Genomic DNA, 10,188 nt, shown 5'->3' on the forward strand with positions numbered 1-10,188 from the left:
ACAACCGCTTCTTTCTTCAAAATCCCGGGGCTGACGCATGCACAGGAGAGTGCAAAAGTTAAAGTTTGGCTTTTCAATCTACTGGGCATGCGCACCCATGCAAAGAATGAAAAAGAAGCAGGAAGAGGAACACTCCGTGGTGCTTGCTGAAAGAACCCAGGCCCAAGGTATCAGGTAAGGTAAGTGAATATAATCACAGGGGTTCCTGATGTTTGGCATACAGAAGGGCTGCATTTATTGCATTAAAATTAAATGCCACACGTTTACTATCAGTGCAGCCCAGCATTTATTATAGGTGTCTCACATGATCAGACCACCTTGCCTGACTGAGCTGCTATTGGAAAACATGAGAAGGTGAAAAATGTAATTGTAAATGTCTTAGAAAAATTATAAAGAATGACAAACCAAAATCAAATGAATTTCATTATTGTGGTGTGTTATTTTAAAAGTCAACAAGGCAACTTCAGGCTACAATAGGAAACATTAGTAGCCCAAGCTGGAGATAATTAAGAATGGGTGACAAAGTGTTCTCTGTGCCACAGACCAAAGATGGGTTTAAAGCTACAGACTTTGGTTAAAGGAACAGCAATGGAAATACAATGTACTGTTGCTCTGCCCTCCCTGGTACAAGTGATGTGTTTGTTTCAGAAACTCTACTATAGTTTATATAAACAAGCTGTGGTGTAGCCATGGGGGCAGCCATTGAAAGCTAAAAAAAGGAGAAAAGGCATAGAGGTCACAGCAGGTAACAGATAAGCCCTGAAGTATACAATGGGATTCTTCAGAATGTCTTTGTTATCTACTGTCTAGCTTCTGCTTGAATGACTGCCCCCATGGCTACTCAGCAGCTAGTTTATATAAAACTATAGTTGTTTTTCTGAAGCAAACACCAGTTTTACCAGTGCATGGTTACACTACATTATATTGTCATTCCGTTCAAATAATTTTTTGGTGTTACTGTTCCTTTAAATCCCTATGACAAGTTCTCGTTGCTAATTATCAAATGGAAATCACATGGTTTACCACAGTTCTCTATTCACCTATTCACTTTGTACAGGATTTTAGGGGCATGAAAATATCAAATATTCTTTTCCCACTCATTTAAATAGAATGTGAAAATGTAGACTCTACATATGTAATATTATGTTAAAACCATTGCCCGCATGTAGATTCTATGTTGTTGGCAGGCAAAGGGTCAGATGTATATAAAATAGTTTAATTGTTTGGCGTTACTGGTACTTTATGCGATTCGTTTTCCAATAAATCAAGAACATCTCCCAAAAATGGCCCCACATTTTACCCACATGGAAGAGATCTTAAACACCGCTTTGGTAAAAATGTCCTAAAAGGCAACTTCCCTTTGTACAGCTCTTTCTTACTTGTGTGGTGGAAAATTTCATTTCAGATTTTAACAGTTTCAAGACCTTGTCATCTGTTGGCTTGCACTAAACAGCAATGAATATTTGGCATTGCTTTTCATTTCCTAATAGACTGTATAATACTTTAAATCTGTTCAGAGGAAATGGGTGTCAGGTTAATTTTACTGGCAGTTGTAAAACACCCCATTTGTTGCTTTGTCACAATACAAAAAAATGTTTGGCTATGTATTGTGTATACGAGATGCATGTGTCAGTATTTAAAAGGGGAAAGGGATAGAGAACCCAGAACTGCACAGGGACTTCAAAGAGAGGTGAAAATAACACAAACCCACAGAGAGCTGTTATATCTGTTAAGTTTACATGAAAATAAAGTTAAACATTTGATGATGATTTTCAGTACACATATGTGTACCATGGATATTGGTTGGTTCCAATCAGACTGGTTTGGAAATTTAATCTACGGATGTACTATGTCTGCCATCATCAGCTCCTCTTCATTTACCTGCTCTAATGACTGAACAATAGTAATGTATACATAATACCTAATGCCAAAGACCGGTAGGTCAAAAATTGAACAGCATCGGCCAGTACATGGCCACTTTAAAGTGGCAGTTTTCCTTTAAGCCAAATTTGGAGCTGGGGGTTATTGACCCCAGCCAACAAAAAACTGTTGCTCTGTGAAGCTATAATAATATTGTTTCTTCTTTTCCTTACTTCAGGCTTTCTCCATTTCATCTTCCAATCTGTTATTCAAATTGCTGCTTGTTTATTAGGTAAATCAAACCATACCAAACAGCTGCTAAATTCCAAACAGTTAGAAGCTAACAAAGAAACCCTAACTGACTCAAAACAAAATATAAAAATGAAAATCAATTACAAACTATTTTAAAATATCAGTCTCTACACTAGGCAATGTGTCTACTAGTGATGTGCAGGTCGGCCTGATACCCGTGGGTCAGTCAGGTCAGACCAACACAAGCACAGTGAATTCGGGGCGCGGACGGGTTCAGGCTGAGTTCTTCCTGCTGCCCATCCCGCGATCTAAGTATGCACCGCTTCCACTTCCGGCAGCATCTATTTATACACGCGCACCTGCCTGCCCTCCCGCTCAGTGACGTCAGAGACAAGGCAGGTCGGGCACTAGTATATAAGGGGAATAATATAATGGGAGTGGCAGGTTACGGTCGGGTGCAGAGCAGCGCGTTAAGGTGGCCATAGGTATTACAATTACGATCTTTCCTGGCAAAGATCTTTCCAAGAAAGATTGTTCATTTCAATACACACATGTAGAGCAGAATCATCAGATATACAGGTAAAAACTATAGAATTCTACCTGTATCTGATGATTCAGCACTAGCAATGGCCGATGTTCGGGTGCCTTCAAAAGCCTGGTCTACCGATATCCAAGTCCTCTGCCGCTATAGGTCGGCTTGTCTCCCACTATACACGCACATAGTACAATATTATCGTTGCGTCTATGGCCACCTTTAGGGCTCTTACACACGGCCGTTCCGACCTGCGCTCCCCTGCGTTCCGTTTTTTGGCGTTCAGCCGCAGGGGAGCGCAGGAATAGACGCAAGTAATGATTTGAAATGGGGCTGTACTCACTCAAGCGCGTGTAGGCGCCGAACGCAGGAAAAATGCAGCATGTTGCGTCTGAACCTGCGTTCGGCGCCTCCCCCGTCTGAGTGAGTACAGCCCCATTTCAAATCATTACTTGCGTCTATTCCTGCGCTCCCCTGCGGCTGAACGCCAAAAAACGGAACGCAGGGGAGCGCAGGTCGGAACGGCCGTGTGTAAGAGCCCTTGGGGTCGAGTGGGGGTTGACAATTTGTCGGCCCGCACATCACTAGTGTCTACCCCTTTCAGTCAACTTACCAACTACTAAACTAGCAAGGATATTTTCTTTGTCTTTAAAAACAGTGGTTATTACAATAAAGGCTGATACAGAAAGCAAACCAAAGCAGACAGAACCATAATTAATTTGATACTTAAAGCTGCTGGAGTAACTCCCACTTTAATTGATGCTACAAAGTTGACCCAAGAGCCAACAAACCAAGAACCTTGTCCCCCAGATGCAACTGCACTTGCACAAACTTGCCATCAGTTTCTTCCCCTAAATGGTTTAGGGAAAGTGTTTTGTTTGGCCTTATTTTGCAATATTGAAACTGCAGTGTATTTTACAGCTTGTGAAATTAAGACCTTGTACATCTGAAAAGGTCAGACATGTCATCTTGCAAACCTGATCAAAAGCCTACCTCACTCACTCTGCAGATGGACATATTATATTAGCTGAAACATCAGAAAAGATGTAAAAAAAATACCACATGTAACTTAACGCTTCTAGGCCCGAAAGAAACCCTCTAGCCTTTTGCAGTGCTAGTGCAATTGTACACCATCAAAATGAAATATAATGAAGAGCAAATCCTTCATTATCCTTTACATTTGTGAAAACTGTTTCATTTTATCTGAGCAGCTACATTAAGATGGCCATAGGCACAAAGATCTGATCGTACAAATCCTCGATTCATACGATTTTCAGACCATCTGTAGAGTGTCCCGACATTTTTCATGCCATGGTGATCGGTCGTTCAGTCAGGTTAAAATATTTGTGTCGGCTGCCGATATCTCTGAATATCTGACGATTTTCAGTGGGCGACTGTCACCAGCTTTGTCAGACTTAAACTTTCGTATGATTGCTGTTAGGGGCAGAACATCGGCTGATCTGTTCTTTTACTACTTTATTTAAACTGAAGGTTAGCGGCAGGTCGGGAGATGGGGAAGTCCGATTGGTCGAGGATTTGAACGATTGGATCTTTGCGTCTATGGCCAGCTTTAGTTCCATACTTTTAGAAACAATTAAGATTGTCAGCTAAAGCCCCAAAAAAATTCATGACAGTTCTCTCTACAGCGATTGTATTCACCCCCATTAATATGCAGATTGGATGGGGCTTTCCTTATAAAATACTTAATAGATGGCAAAACACAGAACAGCCAACTGCAAAAAAATAAAAGTACTGCTGCTTCAAAAAGATATTTGCATTTATAGGACCCATGCAATTGGCTGGTCAAGTTAAATGAATAATTTACATTTTTGGCTATACTGATCCTTTAATAAATACTGATTAATAATGATAACTAAAGAACCAGGTCTGAGCAACAGACTGCTCATAAATTAAATGCACATATCTTTACCACAGATCACAGAGCAGAAGAGGTGTTACATTGTTCTTTTCAGGTAATTAATACCTGGGATTTGATGAAGGCTAATGGGGACTATTTTATTTGGTGCTGTGTATTAAGCCTACTTAAAATGCAGTACACAGCCCCCAAAGCATTCCTGTGTGGCACAGTTACTATTATAATCAACCTTACAGACCAAGCTAAAAACTATTGCACAGGTGAGTAGCAATAATCAAAGCACAGGGAATTGAATTCAATTTAAAGGGCCACAAACTAATTCAATCCCATCCAACTACAGTTAATGAAAAATCACAAGCACAGCTTCTGCCTGTGGCATATACTGTGCTGGCATCATGAGCAGAATTGCAAAATTTCTGAACTGATCTTGTTGGACCAGTAGTAGTTCTATAGGATTGAAACTTCACTGACTTCCACATTACTTAGCATACATGCAACATTTACCAGTTAGTTGTATTACATGGGTAAAAAAAAAATGTTCATGACTAACATACGCAAAAATGCCAAAGACCTTATGGCAGCCATAAAATATTTCCATGAGAAAAAGGATCTAATTTTATGAAGCTGCACATACACATGACTCATAATTACAAGTCTCTAAAGCCGTGACATTTATAAGCCATGACATTTCTAAGGCTGAATTCTAGTATTTACAATTGAGATAATACAGCGATAACAATAGACAAGAACCTCTGAAACAACACAGATCTCCAACTAGGCACATGCCAGTGAGTGCAGCAATACAGCTTACATCCATTTCTTGAAACTAGACAGAATACATTTAGGGGCTGATTCATTAAGGGTCGAATATCGAGAGTTAGTTAACCCTCGATATTCGACTAGGAATTGAAATCCTTCAATTTAGCGCAAATTCTGCGATCGTACGATCGAAGGATTATTCCTGCGATCGTACGATCGAAGGATTATTCCTTCGATCGAATGATTAAATCCTTCGAATCGAACGATTCGAAGGATTTTAATCCAACGATAGAAGGAATATCCTTCGATCAAAAAAACTTAGGAAAGCCTATGGGGACCTTCCCCATAGGCTAACATTGACTTCGGTAGCTTTTAGCTGCCGAACTAGGGGGTCAAAGTTTTTTTTAAAGAGACAGTACTTCGACTATCGAATGGTCGAATAGTCGAACGATTTTTACTTCGAATCCTTCGATTCGAAGTCGTAGTCGAAGGTCTAAGTAGCCCATTGGATGGTCAAAGTAGCCCAAAAAATACTTCGAAATTCAAAGTTTTTTTACTTCGAATCCTTCACTCGAATTTAGTGAATCGGCCCCATAGTGTTAGCCTATATAATGACCTTCTGTATTTTCTCTTAAGCAGACATTAAAATATTATGACATAGTTTACTGTGCAAACTGAATCTTCCATTTCTAAAAAAAAAAAAAAAGGTTTTTTCGGTCTTGACAGAAGTATTCTCCAGACAACAAAGAGATTGTGTTGTCTAAATAAGAAAGCTTTCAGACTAGCCATCTATCACAGCAATTTTTTTGTGTGTCTTGGCTGACCATATGCAATCCTGTCTTATCAGAATAGTTGTTTGCTGTTCACTGGGGTTGTTTTTCAACAGAAGAACATGGCCTGCAATGTGTGAGTAGGGAGTGAGAAGAATGTCAGTATGACTTCTTGGCTATAAGGTGCTGGGAAAAAATACAAAAGTGGTGGAAAGCCATTTGTGAATTTGATGCTGGGTCATTTTCTGGAGTAAAGCAACATTTTACTCCAATTTCAAGCTAACTTTACATGGTTGACTGTATCCAAAGCATTAATAAACAGTGGAACCCTCCTAAAAACTTTGAAACTAAATCCTTATACAGAATGCAAGATTCATGGCATTCTGTGCCAGAACAGATATATCATAAATCCAAATTAGGACTTCTGCCCAAAATCACTGCTGCTAGCTATAAAACCAAGAAATTTATATTAGTTACAGAGATTTACACTTACTCTCGTTACAGGCTGGCATACAGAATCTGGCTCTGCTTCACTATTAACCAAGATATAAGTCTACTTCATGTGCCTCACCTTACTAAACATAGATGTGCCAACCTATTTTACTTTCTACTTATCAGGATGCTGAACTGTACAAATAACAGCTAACTTGCTGACTGGTGCAATAAAATACATTATGAAAAGATGTTTTTTTTTTAAATAAAACAGACAAAGAATAAATAGCACTAACTAGGATCAGAAGTTAAGAAATAATATAACTTGCAGTGGAAGTTATTTGCTGCCCGTTGGAGCATGCAGTCTAGGTTTTTTGCCTGAGGTGTAGGAACTTGCTGGAGATCACAGTCGACTCCACAGTCTCTGGCTGCTCCGTCCCTTATTTAAAATGTTTAAATTCAATAACAATCCTGGCTATATTTGAACTCTAAACACTTGTTTATTAATATTGCAGACAAGTGCCTGTGAGATACCCATTAGGAGCTCTAGCAATGTCAAAATATCCAAAGTCAGCATAGCTCAATACAATGGTGACCCTAGATTGTAAGCTCCATTGGGGTAGGAAATTACATGAATGATAAACAATATCTACAAAGCTCTGCTTTTCAAAGTAGTTGTGAGGCTTCACAAAGTGAAGTACTTCCTCCCTAAATACTTGTCACTAAAGATCCACAGTGTCAATGCAACTTAGAGCTGACGAGGAGAGCTTGGCATACAAAATCATGAACCAGCCACATGATGAGCATGCTTTGCAAAAATATATTCTACAGATACACACTGTTTGGCACCAACTCAACCTGGATACTGAGCCACCGCTAGATGTAAGTGGTTTAGTTATTTTCCAGCTTTCAAATGGGGATCGTTGACCCCATCTAAAAACAAATGCTCTTTAAGGCTACAAATGTATTGTTATTGCTACTTTTTATTACTCATATTTCTATCCAGGCCTCTCCTATTCATATAACAGTCTCTTCTTCAAATCAATGCAAGGTTGCTAGGGTCATTTGGACCCTAGCAACCATATTGCTGAGTTGCAAATTGTAGAGCTGCTGAATAACCCCTTTAAAACCATTTCCTGGTTCCTAGAGGGTAACAGAGACCCTAGCAACTTCAAAGCTACTGAAAAGCAGAACTGGAACCAAACAGTTTTTTTTTTTTTGATAATACCTATGGCAAACTGTATTGGTATACAATTTTCTGTAACATACCAGAACTGAACAGGATCTAAACTGGGTACAGAAAGCTTGATACTAGCACTGATGTCTGATGATTAGAAGAAACTTCCGAAAGTCACTAAGCTGGCCATAGATATAGATAGACATAGATATAATATAGATATTGTACAAAACGATTGTTTTGTGTACATATATAATGGCTAATGATTAAATCTCTGCATGTATTGCCTACGATTGTACGATTTGTATGATTGCTATCTGTTAATGGCCCACGTAATTGTGTGATTTGTTCTCTTTACTACTTTATATTAATCTGAATAGTTAGTGGCAGGTCGGACGATCGTTTGTCCTATATAGACTATAATCTGTACGTTTATGGGCAGTTTAAAGCCTTATCTGATACAAAGTATTTAGTGGGTATAATTTCAGTTGGTGGGTAGCTCCAGGCAAAAGGAGGCTTCTCAGCCAGGTCAGGAAGGTTTCCAATGTTAGTCATTACTCTTCACTTACCGCTGTTTAGAAGAGCTGACTTTTAGCAACGATCAGAGTCTGCCATTAAAACACACATTGCACAATTTCCTAATCCACTTCCCAGCGCTGATGATCACACACACAAAGCAGCATCTCCTGTGACACAGCCATGAGTTTCCCCTTTATACAGCTGTGCTTCCCATGCCTCGCTATGAGGGGAGCGCACACATACCAGCTTACCTTCTTTTCCAGTGTAAACCCATACTTCATCACTAGTAGTGAGCCTGCCCGAAAGCCGCCGCGCAAAGAAACCTACTTTCCTAGTGCCTACCTGTGTCTGTGTCCCACGGAGACTATCGCTGTCAGCTCCGGTTCCCCCCAGCCCCCGCCATCCTGGGACTCCGCTGCTCTCTGCCTCCAGGGCTACTACTTTAATAAAGGGGCAAAGGGGGCATGTGCCCAGGGCCCGCTGATTCTAGGAGACCCGCTGTGGTTGCAGTTGCCCTTTATTTAAATTGTTTTTCGGTCGAGTGCCAGTTCTTAGCTGCAGAAGAAAAATCTGATCGTGACTGCCCAACCCGTGCCCCCTCCTTCTTTCCTGTCTGCTTCAAATGCTTCAATAGCAGCAGCCAGTGTATCTGTTCCTAGTAGGGGGAGGGATCTATCCAGCTACGTGTAACGTGACCCTTTCAGCTCTCTCATCCCTTGCTCTCAGTCAGCTTAGGGACCGAGGAAAATCAGTAGTGAAGATGGCCCCTGCTTCTCTTCTCACTCCAGCCCTCTTCACACTGTATTACTCCACATGTAACTGTACCATGGCACAAAACATACTAGAATTAATACTTTCTCTGGTTATTAAAGGAAAAAAGTGTATTTTTATTTTATACATTGGCATAAACACATGTTGACAATTGTTTATATGTGTTAGTGTGGATGTATACCTGTGTGTGTGTGTCAGTGTCTATGTGCAGGTGCCACCCCTCCTACCCCATTAAATCAATATGGCCTTACCCTGCTCCAGGCCTGGACTGGGAGTCAAAATAGGCCCTGCCTTTCCAAGTATGCAGAGGCCCAAACAGCCCCCTACCAGCCCAAACAGCCCCCAACCAGACCACTCTATGGTAACTTTCTATGGAACCATACAACAGCCCTTCTGGCATTTGCCAGAACCCACAGATTGCCAGTCCGGGCCTGCCCTGCTCTATCTTCTACTATTGTAATGAAATCTTCAGTTTGAGGACTAGCAGATTTTGAAGCAGAAACACTTTTATTAATTTGAATTAACTGCAAATATTGTCCAAGACAAGGCTTCTTAAGTGCAGAAGTTTTAATTTTAGTTGCCCAACATGTACAAGATGTATTTTGGCTATGGCTTGAGTGAGAAGGAGCTATTTGGGGATAATGTTTGGCCGCCTGTATTAATTTTCAGACAAAGCACTAACCCCCATATGTATTAAAAGTCACTAAGTTTAACAAGAATTAGTAAACCATAGCCAGGCCTGGACTGGGAGTCAAAACAGGCTTTGGCTAGTGATGGGCGAAAAGATTAACCAGACATGAATTTGCGGCAAAATCCACCATGGAAAAAAAAACATTTGACGTATAAAAATTGTTGCGCATCGAAATTATTTGGCCGCCCATTGACTTTAATGCATTTGGACCAAATAGTGATGCATATAAAAATAGTAGCTTGCGTCAAAATTATTTTGACACCCATTGACTTCAATGCGTTTTCCAAATTTTTCGCACAGATTTGCCCATCACTAGCCCTGGAATTCCAAGTACCCAGAGGCCCAAACAGCCCCCACCAGCCCATTAAATAGTGACTGTCTATGGCACCTTACAGAACCCACAGATTGCCAGTCCGGGCCTGCCCATAGCAACCAATAAAATATTTTCTTGTAAACAGGTGAGCAGTAAAGTCTATTTGCTGATTGGTTGCTTTGGGTTACTGCTCCTGGGCAAACTTAGTACCTTTTATTACATCATTTCCTAAAGGT

The 10,188-nt window shown here is 40.4% G+C and overlaps 1 protein-coding gene across 3 annotated transcripts in view; it reads right to left on the reverse strand.

Annotated features, from left to right (window-relative positions):
* tpst1.L (tyrosylprotein sulfotransferase 1 L homeolog) overlaps positions 1 to 8,834 on the reverse strand; it is a 39,948-nt gene extending 31,114 nt beyond the window's left edge. Inside the window, exon 1 of one of the 3 annotated variants that reach the window (XM_018245041.2) lies at positions 8,520 to 8,833. The gene's annotated coding sequence lies outside the window, so the exon portion shown is untranslated. Of the gene's footprint in view, positions 1 to 8,519 lie in introns of all 3 variants that reach the window. The other 2 variants (NM_001092121.1, XM_041580976.1) reach the window with 2 other exon arrangements.
* Positions 8,835 to 10,188: the final 1,354 nt, after the last annotated feature.

This window comes from Xenopus laevis, chromosome 2L (genome assembly GCF_017654675.1).
Source record: "Xenopus laevis strain J_2021 chromosome 2L, Xenopus_laevis_v10.1, whole genome shotgun sequence".
NCBI classification, from domain to species: Eukaryota; Metazoa; Chordata; class Amphibia; order Anura; family Pipidae; genus Xenopus; species Xenopus laevis.